The 25,946-nt window shown below is 47.2% G+C and overlaps 62 non-coding genes across 62 annotated transcripts; all 62 read right to left on the bottom strand.

Annotated features, from left to right (window-relative positions):
- Nucleotides 1-1,581: 1,581 nt before the first annotated feature.
- On the bottom strand, nt 1,582-1,654 carry Trnal-aag. Its single transcript has one exon. It is a non-coding gene; the product is annotated as a tRNA-Leu (tRNA).
- A 238-nt stretch (nt 1,655-1,892) lies between these two features.
- Nucleotides 1,893-1,965, bottom strand: Trnar-acg. The gene has a single exon. It is a non-coding gene; the product is annotated as a tRNA-Arg (tRNA).
- An 82-nt stretch (nt 1,966-2,047) lies between these two features.
- Trnar-ucg lies at nt 2,048-2,120 on the bottom strand. Its single transcript has one exon. It is a non-coding gene; the product is annotated as a tRNA-Arg (tRNA).
- A 111-nt stretch (nt 2,121-2,231) lies between these two features.
- Nucleotides 2,232-2,304, bottom strand: Trnal-aag. Its single transcript has one exon. It is a non-coding gene; the product is annotated as a tRNA-Leu (tRNA).
- A 583-nt stretch (nt 2,305-2,887) lies between these two features.
- Nucleotides 2,888-2,960, bottom strand: Trnar-acg. The gene has a single exon. It is a non-coding gene; the product is annotated as a tRNA-Arg (tRNA).
- Nucleotides 2,961-3,490: 530 nt separating this feature from the next.
- Nucleotides 3,491-3,563, bottom strand: Trnal-aag. Its single transcript has one exon. It is a non-coding gene; the product is annotated as a tRNA-Leu (tRNA).
- Nucleotides 3,564-3,801: 238 nt separating this feature from the next.
- Nucleotides 3,802-3,874, bottom strand: Trnar-acg. The gene has a single exon. It is a non-coding gene; the product is annotated as a tRNA-Arg (tRNA).
- An 82-nt stretch (nt 3,875-3,956) lies between these two features.
- On the bottom strand, nt 3,957-4,029 carry Trnar-ucg. The gene has a single exon. It is a non-coding gene; the product is annotated as a tRNA-Arg (tRNA).
- Nucleotides 4,030-4,111: 82 nt separating this feature from the next.
- On the bottom strand, nt 4,112-4,184 carry Trnar-ucg. Its single transcript has one exon. It is a non-coding gene; the product is annotated as a tRNA-Arg (tRNA).
- A 111-nt stretch (nt 4,185-4,295) lies between these two features.
- On the bottom strand, nt 4,296-4,368 carry Trnar-acg. The gene has a single exon. It is a non-coding gene; the product is annotated as a tRNA-Arg (tRNA).
- Nucleotides 4,369-4,951: 583 nt separating this feature from the next.
- Trnar-acg lies at nt 4,952-5,024 on the bottom strand. Its single transcript has one exon. It is a non-coding gene; the product is annotated as a tRNA-Arg (tRNA).
- An 82-nt stretch (nt 5,025-5,106) lies between these two features.
- Nucleotides 5,107-5,179, bottom strand: Trnar-acg. The gene has a single exon. It is a non-coding gene; the product is annotated as a tRNA-Arg (tRNA).
- Nucleotides 5,180-5,262: 83 nt separating this feature from the next.
- Nucleotides 5,263-5,335, bottom strand: Trnar-acg. Its single transcript has one exon. It is a non-coding gene; the product is annotated as a tRNA-Leu (tRNA).
- An 82-nt stretch (nt 5,336-5,417) lies between these two features.
- Trnar-ucg lies at nt 5,418-5,490 on the bottom strand. The gene has a single exon. It is a non-coding gene; the product is annotated as a tRNA-Arg (tRNA).
- A 922-nt stretch (nt 5,491-6,412) lies between these two features.
- Trnar-ucg lies at nt 6,413-6,485 on the bottom strand. Its single transcript has one exon. It is a non-coding gene; the product is annotated as a tRNA-Arg (tRNA).
- A 1,105-nt stretch (nt 6,486-7,590) lies between these two features.
- On the bottom strand, nt 7,591-7,663 carry Trnar-acg. Its single transcript has one exon. It is a non-coding gene; the product is annotated as a tRNA-Arg (tRNA).
- A 530-nt stretch (nt 7,664-8,193) lies between these two features.
- Nucleotides 8,194-8,266, bottom strand: Trnal-aag. Its single transcript has one exon. It is a non-coding gene; the product is annotated as a tRNA-Leu (tRNA).
- A 393-nt stretch (nt 8,267-8,659) lies between these two features.
- Nucleotides 8,660-8,732, bottom strand: Trnar-acg. Its single transcript has one exon. It is a non-coding gene; the product is annotated as a tRNA-Arg (tRNA).
- Nucleotides 8,733-9,262: 530 nt separating this feature from the next.
- Trnal-aag lies at nt 9,263-9,335 on the bottom strand. The gene has a single exon. It is a non-coding gene; the product is annotated as a tRNA-Leu (tRNA).
- Nucleotides 9,336-10,021: 686 nt separating this feature from the next.
- On the bottom strand, nt 10,022-10,094 carry Trnal-aag. Its single transcript has one exon. It is a non-coding gene; the product is annotated as a tRNA-Leu (tRNA).
- A 238-nt stretch (nt 10,095-10,332) lies between these two features.
- Nucleotides 10,333-10,405, bottom strand: Trnar-acg. Its single transcript has one exon. It is a non-coding gene; the product is annotated as a tRNA-Arg (tRNA).
- Nucleotides 10,406-10,487: 82 nt separating this feature from the next.
- Trnar-ucg lies at nt 10,488-10,560 on the bottom strand. The gene has a single exon. It is a non-coding gene; the product is annotated as a tRNA-Arg (tRNA).
- An 82-nt stretch (nt 10,561-10,642) lies between these two features.
- Nucleotides 10,643-10,715, bottom strand: Trnar-ucg. Its single transcript has one exon. It is a non-coding gene; the product is annotated as a tRNA-Arg (tRNA).
- A 111-nt stretch (nt 10,716-10,826) lies between these two features.
- On the bottom strand, nt 10,827-10,899 carry Trnar-acg. The gene has a single exon. It is a non-coding gene; the product is annotated as a tRNA-Arg (tRNA).
- Nucleotides 10,900-11,481: 582 nt separating this feature from the next.
- Nucleotides 11,482-11,554, bottom strand: Trnar-acg. The gene has a single exon. It is a non-coding gene; the product is annotated as a tRNA-Arg (tRNA).
- Nucleotides 11,555-12,084: 530 nt separating this feature from the next.
- Trnal-aag lies at nt 12,085-12,157 on the bottom strand. The gene has a single exon. It is a non-coding gene; the product is annotated as a tRNA-Leu (tRNA).
- A 238-nt stretch (nt 12,158-12,395) lies between these two features.
- On the bottom strand, nt 12,396-12,468 carry Trnar-acg. Its single transcript has one exon. It is a non-coding gene; the product is annotated as a tRNA-Arg (tRNA).
- An 82-nt stretch (nt 12,469-12,550) lies between these two features.
- Trnar-ucg lies at nt 12,551-12,623 on the bottom strand. Its single transcript has one exon. It is a non-coding gene; the product is annotated as a tRNA-Arg (tRNA).
- A 266-nt stretch (nt 12,624-12,889) lies between these two features.
- Nucleotides 12,890-12,962, bottom strand: Trnar-acg. The gene has a single exon. It is a non-coding gene; the product is annotated as a tRNA-Arg (tRNA).
- Nucleotides 12,963-13,525: 563 nt separating this feature from the next.
- On the bottom strand, nt 13,526-13,598 carry Trnar-acg. The gene has a single exon. It is a non-coding gene; the product is annotated as a tRNA-Arg (tRNA).
- A 558-nt stretch (nt 13,599-14,156) lies between these two features.
- Nucleotides 14,157-14,229, bottom strand: Trnal-aag. The gene has a single exon. It is a non-coding gene; the product is annotated as a tRNA-Leu (tRNA).
- Nucleotides 14,230-14,467: 238 nt separating this feature from the next.
- Trnar-acg lies at nt 14,468-14,540 on the bottom strand. The gene has a single exon. It is a non-coding gene; the product is annotated as a tRNA-Arg (tRNA).
- An 82-nt stretch (nt 14,541-14,622) lies between these two features.
- Nucleotides 14,623-14,695, bottom strand: Trnar-ucg. The gene has a single exon. It is a non-coding gene; the product is annotated as a tRNA-Arg (tRNA).
- A 111-nt stretch (nt 14,696-14,806) lies between these two features.
- Nucleotides 14,807-14,879, bottom strand: Trnal-aag. The gene has a single exon. It is a non-coding gene; the product is annotated as a tRNA-Leu (tRNA).
- Nucleotides 14,880-15,802: 923 nt separating this feature from the next.
- On the bottom strand, nt 15,803-15,875 carry Trnar-acg. Its single transcript has one exon. It is a non-coding gene; the product is annotated as a tRNA-Arg (tRNA).
- An 82-nt stretch (nt 15,876-15,957) lies between these two features.
- Trnar-acg lies at nt 15,958-16,030 on the bottom strand. The gene has a single exon. It is a non-coding gene; the product is annotated as a tRNA-Arg (tRNA).
- Nucleotides 16,031-16,113: 83 nt separating this feature from the next.
- On the bottom strand, nt 16,114-16,186 carry Trnal-aag. The gene has a single exon. It is a non-coding gene; the product is annotated as a tRNA-Leu (tRNA).
- Nucleotides 16,187-16,268: 82 nt separating this feature from the next.
- Nucleotides 16,269-16,341, bottom strand: Trnar-ucg. The gene has a single exon. It is a non-coding gene; the product is annotated as a tRNA-Arg (tRNA).
- Nucleotides 16,342-17,263: 922 nt separating this feature from the next.
- On the bottom strand, nt 17,264-17,336 carry Trnar-ucg. The gene has a single exon. It is a non-coding gene; the product is annotated as a tRNA-Arg (tRNA).
- A 1,417-nt stretch (nt 17,337-18,753) lies between these two features.
- Trnar-acg lies at nt 18,754-18,826 on the bottom strand. Its single transcript has one exon. It is a non-coding gene; the product is annotated as a tRNA-Arg (tRNA).
- Nucleotides 18,827-19,045: 219 nt separating this feature from the next.
- Nucleotides 19,046-19,118, bottom strand: Trnal-aag. The gene has a single exon. It is a non-coding gene; the product is annotated as a tRNA-Leu (tRNA).
- A 238-nt stretch (nt 19,119-19,356) lies between these two features.
- Nucleotides 19,357-19,429, bottom strand: Trnar-acg. Its single transcript has one exon. It is a non-coding gene; the product is annotated as a tRNA-Arg (tRNA).
- Nucleotides 19,430-19,511: 82 nt separating this feature from the next.
- Nucleotides 19,512-19,584, bottom strand: Trnar-ucg. The gene has a single exon. It is a non-coding gene; the product is annotated as a tRNA-Arg (tRNA).
- Nucleotides 19,585-19,666: 82 nt separating this feature from the next.
- Trnar-ucg lies at nt 19,667-19,739 on the bottom strand. The gene has a single exon. It is a non-coding gene; the product is annotated as a tRNA-Arg (tRNA).
- Nucleotides 19,740-19,850: 111 nt separating this feature from the next.
- Nucleotides 19,851-19,923, bottom strand: Trnar-acg. Its single transcript has one exon. It is a non-coding gene; the product is annotated as a tRNA-Arg (tRNA).
- A 583-nt stretch (nt 19,924-20,506) lies between these two features.
- Nucleotides 20,507-20,579, bottom strand: Trnar-acg. The gene has a single exon. It is a non-coding gene; the product is annotated as a tRNA-Arg (tRNA).
- An 82-nt stretch (nt 20,580-20,661) lies between these two features.
- Trnar-acg lies at nt 20,662-20,734 on the bottom strand. The gene has a single exon. It is a non-coding gene; the product is annotated as a tRNA-Arg (tRNA).
- An 83-nt stretch (nt 20,735-20,817) lies between these two features.
- Trnar-acg lies at nt 20,818-20,890 on the bottom strand. The gene has a single exon. It is a non-coding gene; the product is annotated as a tRNA-Arg (tRNA).
- Nucleotides 20,891-20,972: 82 nt separating this feature from the next.
- Trnar-ucg lies at nt 20,973-21,045 on the bottom strand. The gene has a single exon. It is a non-coding gene; the product is annotated as a tRNA-Arg (tRNA).
- A 111-nt stretch (nt 21,046-21,156) lies between these two features.
- Nucleotides 21,157-21,229, bottom strand: Trnar-acg. Its single transcript has one exon. It is a non-coding gene; the product is annotated as a tRNA-Arg (tRNA).
- Nucleotides 21,230-21,968: 739 nt separating this feature from the next.
- Trnal-aag lies at nt 21,969-22,041 on the bottom strand. Its single transcript has one exon. It is a non-coding gene; the product is annotated as a tRNA-Leu (tRNA).
- A 238-nt stretch (nt 22,042-22,279) lies between these two features.
- On the bottom strand, nt 22,280-22,352 carry Trnar-acg. Its single transcript has one exon. It is a non-coding gene; the product is annotated as a tRNA-Arg (tRNA).
- Nucleotides 22,353-22,434: 82 nt separating this feature from the next.
- Trnar-ucg lies at nt 22,435-22,507 on the bottom strand. Its single transcript has one exon. It is a non-coding gene; the product is annotated as a tRNA-Arg (tRNA).
- An 82-nt stretch (nt 22,508-22,589) lies between these two features.
- Nucleotides 22,590-22,662, bottom strand: Trnar-ucg. Its single transcript has one exon. It is a non-coding gene; the product is annotated as a tRNA-Arg (tRNA).
- A 111-nt stretch (nt 22,663-22,773) lies between these two features.
- On the bottom strand, nt 22,774-22,846 carry Trnar-acg. The gene has a single exon. It is a non-coding gene; the product is annotated as a tRNA-Arg (tRNA).
- Nucleotides 22,847-23,429: 583 nt separating this feature from the next.
- On the bottom strand, nt 23,430-23,502 carry Trnar-acg. The gene has a single exon. It is a non-coding gene; the product is annotated as a tRNA-Arg (tRNA).
- A 238-nt stretch (nt 23,503-23,740) lies between these two features.
- Trnar-acg lies at nt 23,741-23,813 on the bottom strand. The gene has a single exon. It is a non-coding gene; the product is annotated as a tRNA-Arg (tRNA).
- Nucleotides 23,814-23,895: 82 nt separating this feature from the next.
- On the bottom strand, nt 23,896-23,968 carry Trnar-ucg. Its single transcript has one exon. It is a non-coding gene; the product is annotated as a tRNA-Arg (tRNA).
- Nucleotides 23,969-24,050: 82 nt separating this feature from the next.
- On the bottom strand, nt 24,051-24,123 carry Trnar-ucg. The gene has a single exon. It is a non-coding gene; the product is annotated as a tRNA-Arg (tRNA).
- Nucleotides 24,124-24,234: 111 nt separating this feature from the next.
- Nucleotides 24,235-24,307, bottom strand: Trnar-acg. Its single transcript has one exon. It is a non-coding gene; the product is annotated as a tRNA-Arg (tRNA).
- Nucleotides 24,308-24,890: 583 nt separating this feature from the next.
- On the bottom strand, nt 24,891-24,963 carry Trnar-acg. Its single transcript has one exon. It is a non-coding gene; the product is annotated as a tRNA-Arg (tRNA).
- A 238-nt stretch (nt 24,964-25,201) lies between these two features.
- Trnar-acg lies at nt 25,202-25,274 on the bottom strand. The gene has a single exon. It is a non-coding gene; the product is annotated as a tRNA-Arg (tRNA).
- Nucleotides 25,275-25,946: the final 672 nt, after the last annotated feature.

Below are 25,946 nucleotides of genomic sequence, written 5' to 3'. Positions count from 1 at the left end.
TGCCACGACTCTAACCTCGAATCTCCTGATCCGTAGTCAGGCGCCTTATCCATTGGGCCACAAGGCCGACGTTAAAGTAGTATTTCGAACTTAGTACGTCACATTGACAGAAGCAAATCGCCAGGAGTAAAATTATTATGCCAAGGATCAGGATAGAAAAGAAGGAAGAAAAAATCAGAGACCCTGCCAGGACTCTAACCTCGAATCTCCTGATCCCTATTCAGGCGACTTATCCATTGGGCCATAGGGCTGATGTTACGGAATCTCCTGATCCGTAGTCAGGCGTCGTTTATATTGGGCCACAGGGCTGAGATTGATGTTGTAATTTTGGAATAAGTAAATCACCTCGCGTGAAACAAATAGCGTTAACATCAAATATTATGCAAAGACATGGACCCTGCCGGGACTCGAATAAGGAAAATTATACACTACATCATAGAAAGGACAAAGAGCAAACAAAATTATCACGATTAAGAAGAAGGAAGCAAAAATCAGCGATCCTGCCAGGAATCGAACCTAGAATCTCCTGATCCGTAGTCAGGCGCCTTATCCATTGGGCCACAAGGCCGATTTTAGTACATTACGTTGGCAGACGCAATTCGCCGATTCAAAAGAAGGAGGCAAAAATCAGCGACCCTGCCAGGACTCGAACCTGGAATCTCCTGATCCGTAGTCAGGCGCCTTATCCATTGGGCCTCAAGGCCGATGTTGACGTAGAATTTAGAATATAGTACATTACGTTGGCAGACGCAATTCGGCGATTCAAAAGAAGTAGGCAAAAATCAGCGACCCTGCCAGGACTCAAACCTGGAATCTCCTGATCCGTAGTCAGGCGCCTTATCCATTGGGCCACAAGGCCAACGTTAAAGTAGTATTTCGAACTTAGTACGTCACATTGACAGAAGCAAATCGCCAGGAGTAAAATTATTATGCCAAGGATCAGGATAGAAAAGAAGGAAGAAAAAATCAGAGACCCTGCCAGGACTCTAACCTCGAATCTCCTGATCCCTATTCAGGCGACTTATCCATTGGGCCATAGGGCTGATGTTACGGAATCTCCTGATCCGTAGTCAGGCGTCGTTTATATTGGGCCACAGGGCTGAGATTAATGTTGTAATTTTGGAATAAGTAAATCACCTCGCGTGAAACAAATAGCGTTAACATCAAATATTATGCAAAGACATGGACCCTGCCGGGACTCGAATAAGGAAAATTATACACTACATCATAGAAAAGACGAAGAGCAAACAAAATTATCACGATTAAGAAGAAGGAAGCAAAAATCAGCGATCCTGCCAGGAATCGAACCTAGAATCTCCTGATCCGTAGTCAGTCGCCTTATCCATTGGGCCACAAGGCCGATTTTAGTACATTACGTTGGCAGACGCAATTCGCCGATTCAAAAGAAGGAGGCAAAAATCAGCGACCCTGCAAGGACTCGAACCTGGAATCTCCTGATCCGTAGTCAGACGCCATATCCATTGGGCCACAAGGCCGACGTTGACATAGTATTTCGAACTTAGTACATCACGTTGGCAGAAGCAAATCGCCGATTCAAAAGAACGAGTAATAAAAAATAAGCGACCCTGCCAGGACTCGAACCTGGAATCTCCTGATCCTTAGTCAGGCGCCTTATCCATTGGGCCACAAGGCCGATGTTGACATAGTATTTCGAACTTAGTACATCACGTTGGCAGACGCAAATCGCCGATTCAAAAGAACGAGTTAAAAAATCAGCGACCCTGCCAGGACTCGAACCTGGAATCTCCTGATCCGTAGTCAGGCGCCTTATCCATTGGGCCTCAAGGCCGATGTTGACGTAGAATTTCGAATATAGTACATTACGTTGGCAGACGCAATTCGCCGATTCAAAAGAAGGAGTCAAAAATCAGCGACCCTGCCAGGACTCGAACCTGGAATCTCCTGATCCGTAGTCAGGCGCCTTATCCATTGGGCCACAAGGCCGACGTTGACATAGTATTTCGAACTTAGTACATCACGTTGGCAGACGCAAATCGTCGATTCAAAAGAACGAGGCAAAAATCAGCGACCCTGCCAGCACTCGAACCTGGAATCTCCTGATCCGAGGTCAGGCGCCTTATCCATTGGGCCACAAGGCCGACGTTGAAGTAAATTCTCGAACTTAGTACGTCCCATTGGCAGACGCAAATCGCCAGGAGTAAAATTTTTATGCCAAGGATCAGGATAGAAAAGAAGGAAGCAAAAATCAGAGACCCTGCCAGGACTCGAACCTGGAATCTCCTGATCCTTAGTCAGGCGCCTTATCCATTGGGCCACAAGGCCGACGTTAAAGTAGTATCTCCAACTTAGTACGTCACATTGCCAGACGCAAATCGCCAGGAGTAAAATTATTATGCCAAGGATCAGGATAGAGAAGAAGGAAGCAAAAATCAGAGACCCTGCCAGGACTTTAACCTCGAATTTCCTGATCCCTATTCAGGCGACTTATCCATTGGGCCATAGGGCTGATGTTACGGAATCTCCTGATCCGTAGTCAGGCGTCGTTTATATTGGGCCACAGGGCTGAGATTAATGTTGTAATTTTGGAATAAGTAAATCACCTCGCGTGAAACAAATAGCGTTAACATCAAATATTATGCAAAGACATGGACCCTGCCGGGACTCGAATAAGGAAAATTATACACTACATCATAGAAAAGACGAACAGCAAACAAAATTATCACGATTAAGAAGAAGGAAGCAAAAATCAGCGATCCTGCCAGGAATCGAACCTAGAATCTCCTGATCCGTAGTCAGGCGCCTTATCCATTGGGCAACAAGGCCGATGTTGACGTAGAATTTCGAATATAGTACATTACATTGGCAGACGCAATTCGGCGATTCAAAAGAAGTAGGCAAAAATCAGCGACCCTGCCAGGACTCGAACCTGGAATCTCCTGATCCGTAGTCAGGCGCCTTATCCATTGGGCCACAAGGCCGACGTTGACGTAGTATTTCGAACTTAGTACATCACGTTGGCAGACGCAAATCGCCGATTCAAAAGAACGAGGCAAAAATCAGCGACCCTGCCAGGACTCGAACCTGGAATCTCCTGATCCGTGGTCAGACGCCATATCCATTGGGCCACAAGGCCGACGTTGACATAGTATTTCGAACTTAGTACATCACGTTGGCAGAAGCAAATCGCCGATTCAAAAGAACGAGTAAAAAAATCAGCGACCCTGCCAGGACTCGAAGCTGGAATCTCCTGATCCGTAGTCAGGCGCCTTATCCATTGGGCCACAAGGCCGATTTTAGTACATTACGTTGGCAGACGCAATTCGCCGATTCAAAAGAAGGAGGCAAAAATCAGCGACCCTGCCAGGACTCGAACCTGGAATCTCCTGATCCGTAGTCAGACGCCATATCCATTGGGCCACAAGGCCGACGTTGACATAGTATTTCGAACTTAGTGTATCACGTTGGCAGAAGCAAATCGCCGATTCAAAAGAACGAGTAAAAAAATCAGCGACCCTGCCAGGACTCGAACCTGGAATCTCCTGATCCTTAGTCAGGCGCCTTATCCATTGGGCCACAAGGCCGATGTTGACATAGTATTTCGAACTTAGTACATCACGTTGGCAGACGCAAATCGCCGATTCAAAAGAACGAGTAAAAAAATCAGCGACCCTGCCAGGACTCGAACCTGGAATCTCCTGATCCGTAGTCAGGCGCCTTATCCATTGGGCCTCAAGGCCGATGTTGACGTTGAATTTCGAATATAGTACATTACGTTGGCAGACGCAATTCGCCGATTCAAAAGAAGGAGTCAAAAATCAGCGACCCTGCCAGGACTCGAACCTGGAATCTCCTGATCCGTAGTCAGGCGCCTTATCCATTGGGCCACAAGGCCGACGTTGACGTAGTATTTCGAACTTAGTACATCACGCTGGCAGACGCAAATCGCCGATTCAAAAGAACGAGGCAAAAATCAGGGACCCTGCCAGGACTCGAACCTGGAATCTCCTGATCCGAGGTCAGGCGCCTTATCCATTGGGCCACAAGGCCGACGTTGACATAGTATTTCGAACTTAGTACATCACGTTGGCAGACGCAAATCGTCGATTCAAAAGAACGAGGCAAAAATCAGCGACCCTGCCAGCACTCGAACCTGGAATCTCCTGATCCGAGGTCAGGCGCCTTATCCATTGGGCCACAAGGCCGACGTTGAAGTAAATTCTCGAACTTAGTACGTCCCATTGGCAGACGCAAATCGCCAGGAGTAAAATTTTTATGCCAAGGATCAGGATAGAAAAGAAGGAAGCAAAAATCAGAGACCCTGCCAGGACTCGAACCTGGAATCTCCTGATCCGTAGTCAGGCGCCTTATCCATTGGGCCACAAGGCCGACGTTAAAGTAGTATCTCAAACTTAGTACGTCACATTGCCAGACGCAAATCGCCAGGAGTAAAATTATTATGCCAAGGATCAGGATAGAGAAGAAGGAAGCAAAAATCAGAGACCCTGCCAGGACTTTAACCTCGAATCTCCTGATCCCTATTCAGGCGACTTATCCATTGGGCCATAGGGCTGATGTTACGGAATCTCCTGATCCGTAGTCAGGCGTCGTTTATATTGGGCCACAGGGCTGAGATTAATGTTGTAATTTTGGAATAAGTAAATCACCTCGCGTTAAACAAATAGCGTTAACATCAAATATTATGCAAAGACATGGACCCTGCCGGGACTCGAATAAGGAAAATTATACACTACATCATAGAAAAGGCGAACAGCAAACAAAATTATCACGATTAAGAAGAAGGAAGCAAAAATCAGCGATCCTGCAAGGAATCGAACCTAGAATCTCCTGATCCGTAGTCAGGCGCCTTATCCATTGGGCCTCAAGGCCGATGTTGACGTAGAATTTCGAATATAGTACATTACGTTGGCAGACGCAATTCGGCGATTCAAAAGAAGTAGGCAAAAATCAGCGACCCTGCCAGGACTCGAACCTGGAATCTCCTGATCCGTAGTCAGGCGCCTTATCCATTGGGCCACAAGGCCGACGTTGACGTAGTATTTCGAACTTAGTACATCACGTTGGCAGACGCAAATCGCCGATTCAAAAGAACGAGGCAAAAATCAGCGACCCTGCCAGGACTCGAACCTGGAATCTCCTGATCCGTAGTCAGGCGCCTTATCCATTTGGCCACAAGGCCGACGTTCACATAGTATTTCGAACTTAGTACATCACGTTGGCAGAAGCAAATCGCCGATTCAAAAGAACGAGTAAAAAAATCAGCGACCCTGCCAGGACTCGAACCTGGAATCTCCTGATCCTTAGTCAGGCGCCTTATAAATTGGGCCACAAGGCCGATGTTGACATAGTATTTCGAACTTAGTACATCACGTTGGCAGACGCAAATCGCCGATTCAAAAGAACGAGGCAAAAATCAGCGACCCTGCCAGGACTCGAACCTGGAATCTCCTGATCCGAGGTCAGGCGCCTTATCCATTGGGCCACAAGGCCGACGTTGAAGAAAATTCTCGAACTTAGTACGTCCCATTGGCAGACGCAAATCGCCAGGAGTAAAATTTTTATGCCAAGGATCAGGATAGAAAAGAAGGAAGCAAAAATCAGAGACCCTGCCAGGACTCGAATCTGGAATCTCCTGATCCGTAGTCAGGCGCCTTATCCATTTGGCCACAAGGCCGACGTTAAAGTAGTATCTCGAACTTAGTACGTCACATTGCCAGACGCAAATCGCCAGGAGTAAAATTATTATGCCAAGGATCAGGAAAGAGAAGAAGGAAGCAAAAATCAGAGACCCTGCCAGGACTTTAACCTCGAATCTCCTGATCCCTATTCAGGCGACTTATCCATTGGGCCATAGGGCTGATGTTACGGAATCTCCTGATCCGTAGTCAGGCGTCGTTTATATTGGGCCACAGGGCTGAGATTAATGTTGTAATTTTGGAATAAGTAAATCACCTCGCGTGAAACAAATAGCGTTAACATCAAATATTATGCAAAGACATGGACCCTGCCGGGACTCGAATAAGGAAAATTATACACTAAATCATAGAAAAGACGAACAGCAAACAAAATTATCACGATTAAGAAGAAGGAAGCAAAAATCAGCGATCCTGCCAGGAATCGAACCTAGAATCTCCTGATCCGTAGTCAGGCGCCTTATCCATTGGGCAACAAGGCCGATGTTGACGTAGTATTCCGATTTTAGTACATTACGTTGGCAGACGCAATTCGCCGATTCAAAAGATGGAGGCAAAAATCAGCGACCCTGCCAGGACTCGAACCTGGAATCTCCTGATCCGTAGTCAGACTCCTTATCTATTGGGCCACAAGGCCGACGTTGACATAGTATTTCGAACTTAGTACATCACGTTGGCAGACGCAAATCGCCGATTCAAAAGAACGAGGCAAAAATCAGCGACCCTGCCAGGACTCGAACCTGGAATCTCCTGATCCGAGGTCAGGCGCCTTATCCATTGGGACACAAGGCCGACGTTGAAGTAAATTCTCGAACTTAGTACGTCCCATTGGCAGACGCAAATCACCAGCAGTAAAATTTTTATGCCAAGGATCAGGATATAAAAGATGGAAGTAAAAAACAGAGACCCTGCCACGACTCTAACCTCGAATCTCCTGATCCGTAGTCAGGCGCCTTATCCATTGGGCCACAAGGCCGACGTTGAAGTAGTATTTCGAACTTAGTACGTCACATTGCTAGACGCAAATCGCCATGAGTAAAATTATTATGCCAAGGATCAGGATAGAAAAGAAGGAAGTAAAAATCAGAGACCCTGCCACGACTCTAACCTCGAATCTCCTGATCCGTAGTCAGGCGCCTTATCCATTGGGCCATAGGGCCGACGTTAAAGTATTATTTCGAACTTAGTACGTCACATTGCCAGACGCAAATCGCCAGGAGTAAAATTATTATGCCAAGGATCAGGATAGAAAAGAAGGAAGAAAAAATCAGAGACCCTGCCAGGACTCTAACCTCGAACCTCCTGATCCCTATTCAGGCGACTTATCCATTGGGCCATAGGGCTGATGTTACGGAATCTCCTGATCCGTAGTCAGGCGTCGTTTATATTGGGCCACAGGGCTGAGGTTAATGTTGTAATTTTGGAATAAGTAAATCACCTCGCGTAAAACAAATAGCGTTGACATCAAATATTATGCAAAGACAGGGACCCTGCCGGGACTCGAATAAGGAAAATTATACACTACATCATATAAAGGAGAACAGCAAACAAAATTATCACGATTAAGAAGAAGGAAGCAAAAATCAGCGATCCTGCCAGGAATCGAACCTAGAATCTCCTGATCCGTAGTCAGGCGCCTTATCCATTGGGCAACAGGGCCGATGTCGACGTAGTATTTCGAACTTAGTAATATACGTTGGCAGACGCAATTCGCCGATTCAAAAGAAGTAGGCAAAAATCAGCGACCCTGCCAGGACTCGAACCTGGAATCTCCTGATCCGTAGTCAGGCGCCTTATCCATTGGGCCTCAAGGCCGATGTTGACGTAGAATTTCGAATATAGTACATTACGTTGGCAGACGCAATTCGGCGATTCAAAAGAAGTAGGCAAAAATCAGCGACCCTGCCAGGACTCGAACCTGGAATCTCCTGATCCGTAGTCAGGCGCCTTATCCATTGGGCCACAAGGCCGACGTTGACGTAGTATTTCGAACTTAGTACATCACGTTGGCAGACGCAAATCGCCGATTCAAAAGAACGAGGCAAAAATCAGCGACCCTGCCAGGACTCGAACCTGGAATCTCCTGATCCGTAGTCAGACGCCATATCCATTGGGCCACAAGGCCGACGTTGACATAGTATTTCGAACTTAGTACATCACGTTGGCAGAAGCAAATCGCCGATTCAAAAGAACGAGTAAAAAAATCAGCGACCCTGCCAGGACTCGAAGCTGGAATCTCCTGATCCGTAGTCAGGCGCCTTATCCATTGGGCCACAAGGCCGATTTTAGTACATTACGTTGGCAGACGCAATTCGCCGATTCAAAAGAAGGAGGCAAAAATCAGCGACCCTGCCAGGACTCGAACCTGGAATCTCCTGATCCGTAGTCAGACGCCATATCCATTGGGCCACAAGGCCGACGTTGACATAGTATTTCGAACTTAGTACATCACGTTGGCAGAAGCAAATCGCCGATTCAAAAGAACGAGTAAAAAAATCAGCGACCCTGCCAGGACTCGAACCTGGAATCTCCTGATCCTTAGTCAGGCGCCTTATCCATTGGGCCACAAGGCCGATGTTGACATAGTATTTCGAACTTAGTACATCACGTTGGCAGACGCAAATCGAAGATTCAAAAGAACGAGTAAAAAAATCAGCGACCCTGCCAGGACTCGAACCTGGAATCTCCTGATCCGTAGTCAGGCGCCTTATCCATTGGGCCTCAAGGCCGATGTTGACGTTGAATTTCGAATATAGTACATTACGTTGGCAGACGCAATTCGCCGATTCAAAAGAAGTAGGCAAAAATCAGCGACCCTGCCAGGACTCGAACCTGGAATCTCCTGATCCGTAGTCAGGCGCCTTATCCATTGGGCCTCAAGGCCGATGTTGACGTAGAATTTCGAATATAGTACATTACGTTGGCAGACGCAATTCGGCGATTCAAAAGAAGTAGGCAAAAATCAGCGACCCTGCCAGGACTCGAACCTGGAATCTCCTGATCCGTAGTCAGGCGCCTTATCCATTGGGCCACAAGGCCGACGTTGACGTAGTATTTCGAACTTAGTACATCACATTGGCAGACGCAAATCGCCGATTCAAAAGAACGAGGCAAAAATCAGCGACCCTGCCAGGACTCGAACCTGGAATCTCCTGATCCGTAGTCAGACGCCATATCCATTGAGCCACAAGGCCGACGTTGACATAGTATTTCGAACTTAGTACATCACGTTGGCAGAAGCAAATCGCCGATTCAAAAGAACGAGTAAAAAAATCAGCGACCCTGCCAGGACTCGAAGCTGGAATCTCCTGATCCGTAGTCAGGCGCCTTATCCATTGGGCCACAAGGCCGATTTTAGTACATTACGTTGGCAGACGCAATTCGCCGATTCAAAAGAAGGAGGCAAAAATCAGCGACCCTGCCAGGACTCGAACCTGGAATCTCCTGATCCGTAGTCAGACGCCATATCCATTGGGCCACAAGGCCGACGTTGACATAGTATTTCGAACTTAGTACATCACGTTGGCAGAAGCAAATCGCCGATTCAAAAGAACGAGTAAAAAAATCAGCGACCCTGCCAGGACTCGAACCTGGAATCTCCTGATCCTTAGTCAGGCGCCTTATCCATTGGGCCACAAGGCCGATGTTGACATAGTATTTCGAACTTAGTACATCACGTTGGCAGACGCAAATCGAAGATTCAAAAGAACGAGTAAAAAAATCAGCGACCCTGCCAGGACTCGAACCTGGAATCTCCTGATCCGTAGTCAGGCGCCTTATCCATTGGGCCTCAAGGCCGACGTTGACATAGTATTTCGAACTTAGTACATCACGTTGGCAGACGCAAATCGCCGATTCAAAAGAACGAGGCAAAAATCAGCGACCCTGCCAGGACTCGAACCTGGAATCTCCTGATCCGTAGTCAGACGCCATATCCATTGGGCCACAAGGCCGACGTTGACATAGTATTTCGAACTTAGTACATCACGTTGGCAGAAGCAAATCGCCGATTCAAAAGAACGAGTAAAAAAATCAGCGACCCTGCCAGGACTCGAAGCTGGAATCTCCTGATCCGTAGTCAGGCGCCTTATCCATTGGGCCACAAGGCCGATTTTAGTACATTACGTTGGCAGACGCAATTCGCCGATTCAAAAGAAGGAGGCAAAAATCAGCGACCCTGCCAGGACTCGAACCTGGAATCTCCTGATCCGTAGTCAGACGCCATATCCATTGGGCCACAAGGCCGACGTTGACATAGTATTTCGAACTTAGTACATCACGTTGGCAGAAGCAAATCGCCGATTCAAAAGAACGAGTAAAAAAATCAGCGACCCTGCCAGGACTCGAACCTGGAATCTCCTGATCCTTAGTCAGGCGCCTTATCCATTGGGCCACAAGGCCGATGTTGACATAGTATTTCGAACTTAGTACATCACGTTGGCAGACGCAAATCGAAGATTCAAAAGAACGAGTAAAAAAATCAGCGACCCTGCCAGGACTCGAACCTGGAATCTCCTGATCCGTAGTCAGGCGCCTTATCCATTGGGCCTCAAGGCCGATGTTGACGTTGAATTTCGAATATAGTACATTACGTTGGCAGACGCAATTCGCCGATTCAAAAGAAGGAGTCAAAAATCAGCGACCCTGCCAGGACTCGAACCTGGAATCTCCTGATCCGTAGTCAGGCGCCTTATCCATTGGGCCACAAGGCCGACGTTGACGTAGTATTTCGAACTTAGTACATCACGCTGGCAGACGCAAATCGCCGATTCAAAAAAACGAGGCAAAAATCAGGGACCCTGCCAGGACTCGAACCTGGAATCTCCTGATCCGAGGTCAGGCGCCTTATCCATTGGGCCACAAGGCCGACGTTGACATAGTATTTCGAACTTAGTACATCACGTTGGCAGACGCAAATCGTCGATTCAAAAGAACGAGGCAAAAATCAGCGACCCTGCCAGCACTCGAACCTGGAATCTCCTGATCCGAGGTCAGGCGCCTTATCCATTGGGCCACAAGGCCGACGTTGAAGTAAATTCTCGAACTTAGTACGTCCCATTGGCAGACGCAAATCGCCAGGAGTAAAATTTTTATGCCAAGGATCAGGATAGAAAAGAAGGAAGCAAAAATCAGAGACCCTGCCAGGACTCGAACCTGGAATCTCCTGATCCGTAGTCAGGCGCCTTATCCATTGGGCCACAAGGCCGACGTTAAAGTAGTATCTCAAACTTAGTACGTCACATTGCCAGACGCAAATCGCCAGGAGTAAAATTATTATGCCAAGGATCAGGATAGAGAAGAAGGAAGCAAAAATCAGAGACCCTGCCAGGACTTTAACCTCGAATCTCCTGATCCCTATTCAGGCGACTTATCCATTGGGCCATAGGGCTGATGTTACGGAATCTCCTGATCCGTAGTCAGGCGTCGTTTATATTGGGCCACAGGGCTGAGATTAATGTTGTAATTTTGGAATAAGTAAATCACCTCGCGTTAAACAAATAGCGTTAACATCAAATATTATGCAAAGACATGGACCCTGCCGGGACTCGAATAAGGAAAATTATACACCACATCATATAAAGGAGAACAGCAAACAAAATTATCACGATTAAGAAGAAGGAAGCAAAAATCAGCGATCCTGCCAGGAATCGAACCTAGAATCTCCTGATCCGTAGTCAGGCGCCTTATCCATTGGGCAACAGGGCCGATGTCGACGTAGTATTTCGAACTTAGTAATATACGTTGGCAGACGCAATTCGCCGATTCAAAAGAAGTAGGCAAAAATAAGCGACCCTGCCAGGACTCGAACCTGGAATCTCCTGATCCGTAGTCAGGCGCCTTATCCATTGGGCCACAAGGCCGACGTTGACGTAGTATTTCGAACTTAGTACATCACGTTGGCAGACGCAAATCGCCGATTCAAAAGAACGAGGCAAAAATCAGCGACCCTGCCAGGACTCGAACCTGGAATCTCCTGATCCGTAGTCAGACGCCATATCCATTGGGCCACAAGGCCGACGTTGACATAGTATTTCAAACTTAGTACATCACGTTGGCAGACGCAAATCGCCGATTCAAAAGAACGAGTAAAAAAATCAGCGACCCTGCCAGGACTCGAAGCTGGAATCTCCTGATCCGTAGTCAGGCGCCTTATCCATTGAGCCACAAGGCCGATTTTAGTACATTACGTTGGCAGACGCAATTCGCCGATTCAAAAGAAGGAGGCAAAAATCAGCGACCCTGCCAGGACTCGAACCTGGAATCTCCTGATCCGTAGTCAGACGCCATATCCATTGGGCCACAAGGCCGACGTTGACATAGTATTTCGAACTTAGTACATCACGTTGGCAGAAGCAAATCGCCGATTCAAAAGAACGAGTAAAAAAACCAGCGACCCTGCCAGGACTCGAACCTGGAATCTCCTGATCCTTAGTCAGGCGCCTTATCCATTGGGCCACAAGGCCGATGTTGACATAGTATTTCGAACTTAGTACATCACGTTGGCAGACGCAAATCGCCGATTCAAAAGAACGAGTAAAAAAATCAGCGACCCTGCCAGGACTCGAACCTGGAATCTCCTGATCCGTAGTCAGGCGCCTTATCCATTGGGCCTCAAGGCCGATGTTGACGTTGAATTTCGAATATAGTACATTACGTTGGCAGACGCAATTCGCCGATTCAAAAGAAGGAGTCAAAAATCAGCGACCCTGCCAGGACTCGAACCTGGAATCTCCTGATCCGTAGTCAGGCGCCTTATCCATTGGGCCACAAGGCCGACGTTGACGTAGTATTTCGAACTTAGTACATCACGCTGGCAGACGCAAATCGCCGATTCAAAAGAACGAGGCAAAAATCAGGGACCCTGCCAGGACTCGAACCTGGAATCTCCTGATCCGAGGTCAGGCGCCTTATCCATTGGGCCACAAGGCCGACGTTGACATAGTATTTCGAACTTAGTACATCACGTGGGCAGACGCAAATCGTCGATTCAAAAGAACGAGGCAAAAATCAGCGACCCTGCCAGCACTCGAACCTGGAATCTCCTGATCCGAGGTCAGGCGCCTTATCCATTGGGCCTCAAGGCCGACGTTGAAGTAAATTCTCGAACTTAGTACGTCCCATTGGCAGACGCAAATCGCCAGGAGTAAAATTTTTATGCCAAGGATCAGGATAGAAAAGAAGGAAGCAAAAATCAGAGACCCTGCCAGGACTCGAACCTGGAATCTCCTGATCCGTAGTCAGGCGCCTTATCCATTGGGCCACAAGGCCGACGTTAAAGTAGTATCTCAAACTTAGTACGTACATTGCCAGACGCAAATCGCCAGGAGTAAAATTATTATGCCAAGGATCAGGATAGAGAAGAAGGAAGCAAAAATCAGAGACCCTGCCAGGACTTTAACCTCGAATCTCCTGATCCCTATTCAGGCGACTTATCCATTGGGCCATAGGGCTGATGTTACGGAATCTCCTGATCCGTAGTCAGGCGTCGTTTATATTGGGCCACAGGGCTGAGATTAATGTTGTAATTTTGGAATAAGTAAATCACCTCGCGTGAAACAAATAGCGTTAACATCAAATATTATGCAAAGACATGGACCATGCCGGGACTCGAATAAGGAAAATTATACACTACATCATAGAAAAGACGAAGAGCAAACAAAATTATCACGATTAAGAAGAAGGAAGCAAAAATCAGCGATCCTGCCAGGAATCGAACCTAGAATCTCCTGATCCGTAGTCAGGCGCCTTATCCATTGGGCCACAAGGCCGATTTTAGTACATTACGTTGGCAGACGCAATTCGCCGATTCAAAAGAAGGAGGCAAAAATCAGCGACCCTGCCAGGACTCGAACCTGGAATCTCCTGATCCGTAGTCAGGCGCCTTATCCATTGGGCCACAAGGCCGATGTTGACGTAGAATTTCGAATATAGTACATTACGTTGGCAGACGCAATTCGGCGATTCAAATAAAGGAGGCAAAAATCAGCGACCCTGCCAGGACTCAAACCTGGAATCTCCTGATCCGTAGTCAGGCGCCTTATCCATTGGGCCACAAGGCCGACGTTAAAGTAGTATTTCGAACTTAGTACGTCACATTGACAGAAGCAAATCGCCAGGAGTAAAATTATTATGCCAAGGATCAGGATAGAAAAGAAGGAAGCAAAAATCAGCGATCCTGCCAGGAATCGAACCTAGAATCTCCTGATCCGTAGTCAGGCGCCTTATCCATTGGGCCACAAGGCCGATTTTAGTACATTACGTTGGCAGACGCAATTCGCCGATTCAAAAGAAGGAGGCAAAAATCAGCGACCCTGCAAGGACTCGAACCTGGAATCTCCTGATCCGTAGTCAGACTCCATATCCATTGGGCCACAAGGCCGACGTTGACATAGTATTTCGAACTTAGTACATCACGTTGGCAGAAGCAAATCGCCGATTCAAAAGAACGAGTAAAAAAATCAGCGACCCTGCCAGGACTCGAACCTGGAATCTCCTGATCCTTAGTCAGGCGCCTTATCCATTGGGCCACAAGGCCGACGTTGACATAGTATTTCGAACTTAGTACATCACGTTGGCAGACGCAAATCGCCGATTCAAAAGAACGAGTTAAAAAATCAGCGACCCTGCCAGGACTCGAACCTGGAATCTCCTGATCCGTAGTCAGGCGCCTTATCCATTGGGCCTCAAGGCCGATGTTGACGTAGAATTTCGAATATAGTACATTACGTTGGCAGACGCAATTCGCCGATTCAAAAGAAGGAGTCAAAAATCAGCGACCCTGCCAGGACTCGAACCTGGAATCTCCTGATCCGTAGTCAGGCGCCTTATCCATTGGGCCACAAGGCCGACGTTGACATAGTATTTCGAACTTAGTACATCACGTTGGCAGACGCAAATCGTCGATTCAAAAGAACGAGGCAAAAATCAGCGACCCTGCCAGCACTCGAACCTGGAATCTCCTGATCCGAGGTCAGGCGCCTTATCCATTGGGCCACAAGGCCGACGTTGAAGTAAATTCTCGAACTTAGTACGTCCCATTGGCAGACGCAAATCGCCAGGAGTAAAATTTTTATGCCAAGGATCAGGATAGAAAAGAAGGAAGCAAAAATCAGAGACCCTGCCAGGACTCGAACCTGGAATCTCCTGATCCTTAGTCAGGCGCCTTATCCATTGGGCCACAAGGCCGACGTTAAAGTAGTATCTCCAACTTAGTACGTCACATTGCCAGACGCAAATCGCCAGGAGTAAAATTATTATGCCAAGGATCAGGATAGAGAAGAAGGAAGCAAAAATCAGAGACCCTGCCAGGACTTTAACCTCGAATCTCCTGATCCCTATTCAGGCGACTTATCCATTGGGCCATAGGGCTGATGTTACGGAATCTCCTGATCCGTAGTCAGGCGTCGTTTATATTGGGCCACAGGGCTGAGATTAATGTTGTAATTTTGGAATAAGTAAATCACCTCGCGTGAAACAAATAGCGTTAACATCAAATATTATGCCTTATCCATTGGGCCACAAGGCCGACGTTAAAGTAGTATTTCGAACTTAGTACGTCACATTGACAGAAGCAAATCGCCAGGAGTAAAATTATTATGCCAAGGATCAGGATAGAAAAGAAGGAAGAAAAAATCAGAGACCCTGCCAGGACTCTAACCTCGAATCTCCTGATCCCTATTCAGGCGACTTATCCATTGGGCCATAGGGCTGATGTTACGGAATCTCCTGATCCGTAGTCAGGCGTCGTTTATATTGGGCCACAGGGCTGAGATTGATGTTGTAATTTTGGAATAAGTAAATCACCTCGCGTTAAACAAATAGCGTTAACATCAAATATTATGCAAAGACATGGACCCTGCCGGGACTCGAATAAGGAAAATTATACACTACATCATATAAAAGGCGAACAGCAAACAAAATTATCACGATTAAGAAGAAGGAAGCAAAAATCAGCGATCCTGCAAGGAATCGAACCTAGAATCTCCTGATCCGTAGTCAGGCGCCTTATCCATTGGGCCTCAAGGCCGATGTTGACGTAGAATTTCGAATATAGTACATTACGTTGGCAGACGCAATTCGGCGATTCAAAAGAAGTAGGCAAAAATCAGCGACCCTGCCAGGACTCGAACCTGGAATCTCCTGATCCGTAGTCAGGCGCCTTATCCATTGGGCCACAAGGCCGACGTTGACGTAGTATTTCGAACTTAGTACATCACGTTGGCAGACGCAAATCGCCGATTCAAAAGAACGAGGCAAAAATCAGCGACCCTGCCAGGACTCGAACCTGGAATCTCCTGATCCGTAGTCAGGCGCCTTATCCATTTGGCCACAAGGCCGACGTTGACATAGTATTTCGAACTTAGTACATCACGTTGGCAGAAGCAAATCGCCGATTCAAAAGAACGAGTAAAAAAATCAGCGACCCTGCCAGGACTCGAACCTGGAATCTCCTGATCCTTAGTCAGGCGCCTTATCCATTGGGCCACAAGGCCGATGTTGACATAGTATTTCGAACTTAGTACATCACGTTGGCAGACGCAAATCGCCGATTCAAAAGAACGAGGCAAAAATCAGCGACCCTGCCAGGACTCGAACCTGGAATCTCCTGATCCGAGGTCAGGCGCCTTATCCATTGGGCCACAAGGCCGACGTTGAAGTAAATTCTCGAACTTAGTACGTCCCATTGGCAGACGCAAATCGCCAGGAGTAAAATTTTTATGCCAAGGATCAGGATAGAAAAGAAGGAAGCAAAAATCAGAGACCCTGCCAGGACTCGAATCTGGAATCTCCTGATCCGTAGTCAGGCGCCTTATCCATTTGGCCACAAGGCCGACGTTAAAGTAGTATCTCGAACTTAGTACGTCACATTGCCAGACGCAAATCGCCAGGAGTAAAATTATTATGCCAAGGATCAGGAAAGAGAAGAAGGAAGCAAAAATCAGAGACCCTGCCAGGACTTTAACCTCGAATCTCCTGATCCCTATTCAGGCGACTTATCCATTGGGCCATAGGGCTGATGTTACGGAATCTCCTGATCCGTAGTCAGGCGTCGTTTATATTGGGCCACAGGGCTGAGATTAATGTTGTAATTTTGGAATAAGTAAATCACCTCGCGTGAAACAAATAGCGTTAACATCAAATATTATGCAAAGACATGGACCCTGCCGGGACTCGAATAAGGAAAATTATACACTACATCATAGAAAAGACGAACAGCAAACAAAATTATCACGATTAAGAAGAAGGAAGCAAAAATCAGCGATCCTGCCAGGAATCGAACCTAGAATCTCCTGATCCGTAGTCAGGCGCCTTATCCATTGGGCAACAAGGCCGATGTTGACGTAGTATTCCGATTTTAGTACATTACGTTGGCAGACGCAATTCGCCGATTCAAAAGATGGAGGCAAAAATCAGCGACCCTGCAAGGACTCGAACCTGGAATCTCCTGATCCGTAGTCAGACGCCTTATCTATTGGGCCACAAGGCCGACGTTGACATAGTATTTCAAACTTAGTACATCACGTTGGCAGACGCAAATCGCCGATTCAAAAGAACGAGGCAAAAATCAGCGACCCTGCCAGGACTCGAACCTGGAATCTCCTGATCCGAGGTCAGGCGCCTTATCCATTGGGACACAAGGCCGACGTTGAAGTAAATTCTCGAACTTAGTACGTCCCATTGGCAGACGCAAATCACCAGCAGTAAAATTTTTATGCCAAGGATCAGGATATAAAAGATGGAAGTAAAAATCAGAGACCCTGCCACGACTCTAACCTCGAATCTCCTGATCCGTAGTCAGGCGCCTTATCCATTGGGCCACAAGGCCGACGTTGAAGTAGTATTTCGAACTTAGTACGTCACATTGCTAGACGCAAATCGCCATGAGTAAAATTATTATGCCAAGGATCAGGATAGAAAAGAAGGAAGTAAAAATCAGAGACCCTGCCACGACTCTAACCTCGAATCTCCTGATCCGTAGTCAGGCGCCTTATCCATTGGGCCATAGGGCCGACGTTAAAGTATTATTTCGAACTTAGTACGTCACATTGCCAGACGCAAATCGCCAGGAGTAAAATTATTATGCCAAGGATCAGGATAGAAAAAAAAGAAAGAAAAAATCAGAGACCCTGCCAGGACTCTAACCTCGAACCTCCTGATCCCTATTCAGGCGACTTATCCATTGGGCCATAGGGCTGATGTTACGGAATCTCCTGATCCGTAGTCAGGCGTCGTTTATATTGGGCCACAGGGCTGAGGTTAATGTTGTAATTTTGGAATAAGTAAATCACCTCGCGTGAAACAAATAGCGTTGACATCAAATATTATGCAAAGACAGGGACCCTGCCGGGACTCGAATAAGGAAAATTATACACTACATCATATAAAGGAGAACAGCAAACAAAATTATCACGATTAAGAAGAAGGAAGCAAAAATCAGCGATCCTGCCAGGAATCGAACCTAGAATCTCCTGATCCGTAGTCAGGCGCCTTATCCATTGGGCAACAGGGCCAATGTCGACGTAGTATTTCGAACTTAGTAATATACGTTGGCAGACGCAATTCGCCGATTCAAAAGAAGTAGGCAAAAATAAGCGACCCTGCCAGGACTCGAACCTGGAATCTCCTGATCCGTAGTCAGGCGCCTTATCCATCGGGCCTCAAGGCCGATGTTGACGTAGAATTTCGAATATAGTACATTACGTTGGCAGACGCAATTCGGCGATTCAAAAGAAGTAGGCAAAAATCAGCGACCCTGCCAGGACTCGAACCTGGAATCTCCTGATCCGTAGTCAGGCGCCATATCCATTGGGCCACAAGGCCGACGTTGACGTAGTATTTCGAACTTAGTACATCACGTTGGCAGACGCAAATCGCCGATTCAAAAGAACGAGGCAAAAATCAGCGACCCTGCCAGGACTCGAACCTGGAATCTCCTGATCCGTAGTCAGACGCCATCTCCATTGGGCCACAAGGCCGACGTTGACATAGTATTTCGAACTTAGTACATCACGTTGGCAGAAGCAAATCGCCGATTCAAAAGAACGAGTAAAAAAATCAGCGACCCTGCCAGGACTCGAACCTGGAATCTCCTGATCCGTAGTCAGGCGCCTTATCCATTGGGCCACAAGGCCGATTTTAGTACATTACGTTGGCAGACGCAATTCGCCGATTCAAAAGAAGGAGGCAAAAATCAGCGACCCTGCCAGGACTCGAACCTGGAATCTCCTGATCCGTAGTCAGACGCCATATCCATTGGGCCACAAGGCCGACGTTGACATAGTATTTCGAACTTAGTACATCACGTTGGCAGAAGCAAATCGCCGATTCAAAAGAACGAGTAAAAAAATCAGCGACCCTGCCAGGACTCGAACCTGGAATCTCCTGATCCTTAGTCAGGCGCCTTATCCATTGGGCCACAAGGCCGATGTTGACATAGTATTTCGAACTTAGTACATCACGTTGGCAGACGCAAATCGCCGATTCAAAAGAACGAGTAAAAAAATCAGCGACCCTGCCAGGACTCGAACCTGGAATCTCCTGATCCGTAGTCAGGCGCCTTATCCATTGGGCCTCAAGGCCAATGTTGACGTAGAATTTGGAATATAGTACATTACGTTGGCAGACGCAATTCGCCGATTCAAAAGAAGGAGTCAAAAATCAGCGACCCTGCCAGGACTCGAACCTGGAATCTCCTGATCCGTAGTCAGGCGCCTTATCCATTGGGCCACAAGGCCGACGTTGACGTAGTATTTCGAACTTAGTACATCACGCTGGCAGACGCAAATCGCCGATTCAAAAGAACGAGGCAAAAATCAGGGACCCTGCCAGGACTCGAACCTGGAATCTCCTGATCCGAGGTCAGGCGCCTTATCCATTGGGCCACAAGGCCGACGTTGACATAGTATCTCGAACTTAGTACATCACGTTGGCAGACGCAAATCGTCGATTCAAAAGAACGAGGCAAAAATCAGCGACCCTGCCAGCACTCGAACCTGGAATCTCCTGATCCGAGGTCAGGCGCCTTATCCATTGGGCCACAAGGCCGTGGTTGAAGTAAATTCTCGAAATTAGTACGTCCCATTGGCAGACGCAAATCGCCAGGAGTAAAATTTTTATGCCAAGGATCAGGATAGAAAAGAAGGAAGCAAAAATCAGAGACCCTGCCAGGACTCGAACCTGGAATCTCCTGATCCGTAGTCAGGCGCCTTATCCATTGGGCCACAAGGCCGACGTTAAAGTAGTATCTCAAACTTAGTACGTCACATTGCCAGACGCAAATCGCCAGGAGTAAAATTATTATGCCAAGGATCAGGATAGAGAAGAAGGAAGCAAAAATAAGAGACCCTGCCAGGACTTTAACCTCGAATCTCCTGATCCCTATTCAGGCGACTTATCCATTGGGCCATAGGGCTGATGTTACGGAATCTCGTGATCCGTAGTCAGGCGTCGTTTATATTGGGCCACAGGGCTGAGATTAATGTTGTAATTTTGGAATAAGTAAATCACCTCGCGTGAAACAAATAGCGTTAACATCAAATATTATGCAAAGACATGGACCCTGCCGGGACTCGAATAAGGAAAATTATACACTACATCATAGAAAAGACGAACAGCAAACAAAATTATCACGATTAAGAAGAAGGAAGCAAAAATCAGCGATCCTGCAAGGAATCGAACCTAGAATCTCCTGATCCGTAGTCAGGCGCCTTATCCATTGGGCCTCAAGGCCGATGTTGAAGTAGAATTTCGAATATAGTACATTACGTTGGCAGACGCAATTCGGCGATTCAAAAGAAGTAGGCAAAAATCAGCGACCCTGCCAGGACTCGAACCTGGAATCTCCTGATCCGTAGTCAGGCGCCTTATCCATTGGGCCACAAGGCCGACGTTGACGTAGTATTTCGAACTTAGTACATCACGTTGGCAGACGCAAATCGCCGATTCAAAAGAACGTGGCAAAAATCAGCGACCCTGCCAGGACTCGAACCTGGAATCTCCTGATCCGTAGTCAGGCGCCTTATCCATTTGGCCACAAGGCCGACGTTGACATAGTATTTCGAACTTAGTACATCACGTTGGCAGACGCAAATCGTCGATTCAAAAGAACGAGTAAAAAAATCAGCGACCATGCCAGGACTCGAACCTGGAATCTCCTGATCCGTAGTCAGGCGCCTTATCCATTGGGCCACAAGGCCGATGTTGACATAGTATTTCGAACTTAGTACATCACGTTGGCAGACGCAAATCGCCGATTCAAAAGAACGAGGCAAAAATCAGCGACCCTGCCAGCACTCGAACCTGGAATCTCCTGATCCGAGGTCAGGCGCCTTATCCATTGGGCCACAAGGCCGACGTTGAAGTAAATTATCGAACTTAGTACGTCCCATTGGCAGACGCAAATCGCCGGGAGTAAAATTTTTATGCCAAGGATCAGGATAGAAAAGAAGGAAGCAAAAATCAGAGACCCTGCCAGGACTCGAACCTGGAATCTCCTGATCCGTAGTCAGGCGCCTTATCCATTTGGCCACAAGGCCGACGTTAAAGTAGTATCTCGAACTTAGTACGTCACATTGCCAGACGCAAATCGCCAGGAGTAAAATTATTATGCCAAGGATCAGGAAAGAGAAGAAGGAAGCAAAAATCAGAGACCCTGCCAGGACTTTAACCTCGAATCTCCTGATCCCTATTCAGGCGACTTATCCATTGGGCCATAGGGCTGATGTTACGGAATCTCCTGATCCGTAGTCAGGCGTCGTTTATATTGGGCCACAGGGCTGAGATTAATGTTGTAATTTTGGAATAAGTAAATCACCTCGCGTGAAACAAATAGCGTTAACATCAAATATTATGCAAAGACATGGACCCTGCCGGGACTCGAATAAGGAAAATTATACACTACATCATAGAAAAGACGAACAGCAAACAAAATTATCACGATTAAGAAGAAGGAAGCAAAAATCAGCGATCCTGCCAGGAATCGAACCTAGAATCTCCTGATCCGTAGTCAGGCGCCTTATCCATTGGACCACAAGGCCGATGTTGACGTAGTATTTCGATTTTAGTACATTACGTTGGCAGACGCAATTCGCCGATTCAAAAGAAGGAGGCAAAAATCAGCTACCCTGCAAGGACTCGAACCTGGAATCTCCTGATCCGTAGTCAGACGCCATATCCATTGGGCCACAAGGCCGACGTTGACATAGTATTTCGAACTTAGTACATCACGTTGGCAGAAGCAAATCGCCGATTCAAATGAACGAGTAAAAAAATCAGCGACCCTGCCAGGACTCGAACCTGGAATCTCCTGATCCTTAGTCAGGCGCCTTATCCATTGGGCCACAAGGCCGATGTTGACATAGTATTTCGAACTTAGTACATCACGTTGGCAGACGCAAATCGCCGATTCAAAAGAACGAGTAAAAAAATCAGCGACCCTGCCAGGACTCGAACCTAGAATCTCCTGATCCGTAGTCAGGCGCCTTATCCATTGGGCCTCAAGGCCGATGTTGACGTAGAATTTGGAATATAGTACATTACGTTGGCAGACGCAATTCGCCGATTCAAAAGAAGGAGTCAAAAATCAGCGACCCTGCCAGGACTCGAACCTGGAATCTCCTGATCCGTAGTCAGGCGCCTTATCCATTGGGCCACAAGGCCGACGTTGACGTAGTATTTCGAACTTAGTACATCACGCTGGCAGACGCAAATCGCCGATTCAAAAGAACGAGGCAAAAATCAGGGACCCTGCCAGGACTCGAACCTGGAATCTCCTGATCCGAGGTCAGGCGCCTTATCCATTGGGCCACAAGGCCGACGTTGACATAGTATTTCGAACTTAGTACATCACGTTGGCAGACGCAAATCGTCGATTCAAAAGAACAAGGCAAAAATCAGCGACCCTGCCAGCACTCGAACCTGGAATCTCCTGATCCGAGGTCAGGCGCCTTATCCATTGGGCCACAAGGCCGTGGTTGAAGTAAATTCTCGAACTTAGTACATCCCATTGGCAGACGCAAATCGCCAGGAGTAAAATTTTTATGCCAAGGATCAGGATAGAAAAGAAGGAAGCAAAAATCAGAGACCCTGCCAGGACTCGAACCTGGAATCTCCTGATCCGTAGTCAGGCGCCTTATCCATTGGGCCACAAGGCCGACGTTGAAGTAGTATCTCAAACTTAGTACGTCACATTGCCAGACGCAAATCGCCAGGAGTAAAATTATTATGCCAAGGATCAGGATAGAGAAGAAGGAAGCAAAAATCAGAGACCCTGCCAGGACTTTAACCTCGAATCTCCTGATCCCTATTCAGGCGACTTATCCATTGGGCCATAGGGCTGATGTTACGGAATCTCCTGATCCGTAGTCAGGCGTCGTTTATATTGGGCCACAGGGCTGAGATTAATGTTGTAATTTTGGAATAAGTAAATCACCTCGCGTGAAACAAATAGCGTTAACATCAAATATTATGCAAAGACATGGACCCTGCCGTGACTCGAATAAGGAAAATTATACACTACATCATAGAAAAGACGAACAGCAAACAAAATTATCACGATTAAGAAGAAGGAAGCAAAAATCAGCGATCCTGCAAGGAATAGAACCTAGAATCTCCTGATCCGTAGTCAGGCGCCTTATCCATTGGGCCTCAAGGCCGATGTTGACGTAGAATTTCGAATATAGTACATTACGTTGGCAGACGCAATTCAGCGATTCAAAAGAAGTAGGCAAAAATCAGCGACCCTGCCAGGACTCGAACCTGGAATCTCCTGATCCGTAGTCAGGCGCCTTATCCATTGGGCCACAAGGCCGACGTTGACGTAGTATTTCGAACTTAGTACATCACGTTGGCAGACGCAAATCGCCGATTCAAAAGAACGTGGCAAAAATCAGCGACCCTGCCAGGACTGGAACCTGGAATCTCCTGATCCGTAGTCAGGCGCCTTATCCATTTGGCCAGAAGGCCGACGTTGACATAGTATTTCGAACTTAGTACATCACGTTGACAGACGCAAATCGTCGATTCAAAAGAACGAGTAAAAAAATCAGCGACCATGCCAGGACTCGAACCTGGAATCTCCTGATCCGTAGTCAGGCGCCTTATCCATTGGGCCACAAGGCCGATGTTGACATAGTATTTCAAACTTAGTACATCACGTTGGCAGACGCAAATCGCCGATTCAAAAGAACGAGGCAAAAATCAGCGACCCTGCCAGGACTCGAACCTGGAATCTCCTGATCCGAGGTCAGGCGCCTTATCCATTGGGCCACAAGGCCGACGTTGACATAGTATTTCGAACTTAGTACATCACGTTGGCAGACGCAAATCGTCGATTCAAAAGAACAAGGCAAAAATCAGCGACCCTGCCAGCACTCGAACCTGGAATCTCCTGATCCGAGGTCAGGCGCCTTATCCATTGGGCCACAAGGCCGTGGTTGAAGTAAATTCTCGAACTTAGTACATCCCATTGGCAGACGCAAATCGCCAGGAGTAAAATTTTTATGCCAAGGATCAGGATAGAAAAGAAGGAAGCAAAAATCAGAGACCCTGCCAGGACTCGAACCTGGAATCTCCTGATCCGTAGTCAGGCGCCTTATCCATTGGGCCACAAGGCCGACGTTAAAGTAGTATCTCCAACTTAGTACGTCACATTGCCAGACGCAAATCGCCAGGAGTAAAATTATTATGCCAAGGATCAGGATAGAGAAGAAGGAAGCAAAAATCAGAGACCCTGCCAGGACTTTAACCTCGAATCTCCTGATCCCTATTCAGGCGACTTATCCATTGGGCCATAGGGCTGATGTTACGGAATCTCCTGATCCGTAGTCAGGCGTCGTTTATATTGGGCCACAGGGCTGAGATTAATGTTGTAATTTTGGAATAAGTAAATCACCTCGCGTGAAACAAATAGCGTTAACATCAAATATTATGCAAAGACATGGACCCTGCCGGGACTCGAATAAGGAAAATTATACACTACATCATAGAAAAGACGAACAGCAAACAAAATTATCACGATTAAGAAGAAGGAAGCAAAAATCAGCGATCCTGCAAGGAATCGAACCTAGAATCTCCTGATCCGTGGTCAGGCGCCTTATCCATTGGGCCTCAAGGCCGATGTTGACGTAGAATTTCGAATATAGTACATTACGTTGGCAGACGCAATTCGGCGATTCAAAAGAAGTAGGCAAAAATCAGCGACCCTGCCAGGACTCGAACCTGGAATCTCCTGATCCGTAGTCAGGCGCCTTATCCATTGGGCCACAAGGCCGACGTTGACGTAGTATTTCGAACTTAGTACATCACGTTGGCAGAGGCAAATCGCCGATTCAAAAGAACGTGGCAAAATTCAGCGACCCTGCCAGGACTCGAACCTGGAATCTCCTGATCCGTAGTCAAGCGCCTTATCCATTTGGCCACAAGGCCGACGTTGACATAGTATTTCAAACTTAGTACATCACGTTGGCAGACGCAAATCGTCGATTCAAAAGAACGAGTAAAAAAATCAGCGACCATGCCAGGACTCGAACCTGGAATCTCCTGATCCGTAGTCAGGCGCCTTATCCATTGGGCCACAAGGCCGATGTTGACATAGTATTTCGAACTTAGTACATCACGTTGGCAGACGCAAATCGCCGATTCAAAAGAACGAGTAAAAAAATCAGCGACCCTGCAAGGACTCGAACCTGGAATCTCCTGATCCTTAGTCAGGCGCCTTATAAATTGGGCCACAAGGCCGATGTTGACATAGTATTTCGAACTTAGTACATCACGTTGGCAGACGCAAATCGCCGATTCAAAAGAACGAGGCAAAAATCAGCGACCCTGCCAGGACTCGAACCTGGAATCTCCTGATCCGAGGTCAGGCGATTTATCCATTGGGCCACAAGGCCGACGTTGAAGAAAATTCTCGAACTTAGTACGTCCCATTGGCAGACGCAAATCGCCAGGAGTAAAATTTTTATGCCAAGGATCAGGATAGAAAAGAAGGAAGCAAAAATCAGAGACCCTGCCAGGACTCGAATCTGGAATCTCCTGATCCGTAGTCAGGCGCCTTATCCATTTGGCCACAAGGCCGACGTTAAAGTAGTATCTCCAACTTAGTACGTCACATTGCCAGACGCAAATCGCCAGGAGTAAAATTATTATGCCAAGGATCAGGAAAGAGAAGAAGGAAGCAAAAATCAGAGACCCTGCCAGGACTTTAACCTCGAATCTCCTGATCCCTATTCAGGCGACTTATCCATTGGGCCA

The sequence above is a fragment of the Nematostella vectensis genome, chromosome 13 (assembly GCF_932526225.1).
Source record: "Nematostella vectensis chromosome 13, jaNemVect1.1, whole genome shotgun sequence".
Classification (NCBI taxonomy): domain Eukaryota; kingdom Metazoa; phylum Cnidaria; class Anthozoa; order Actiniaria; family Edwardsiidae; genus Nematostella; species Nematostella vectensis.
Note: the sequence above shows the minus strand (reverse complement) of the source record. Positions and strands in the feature narration are given on the sequence as shown.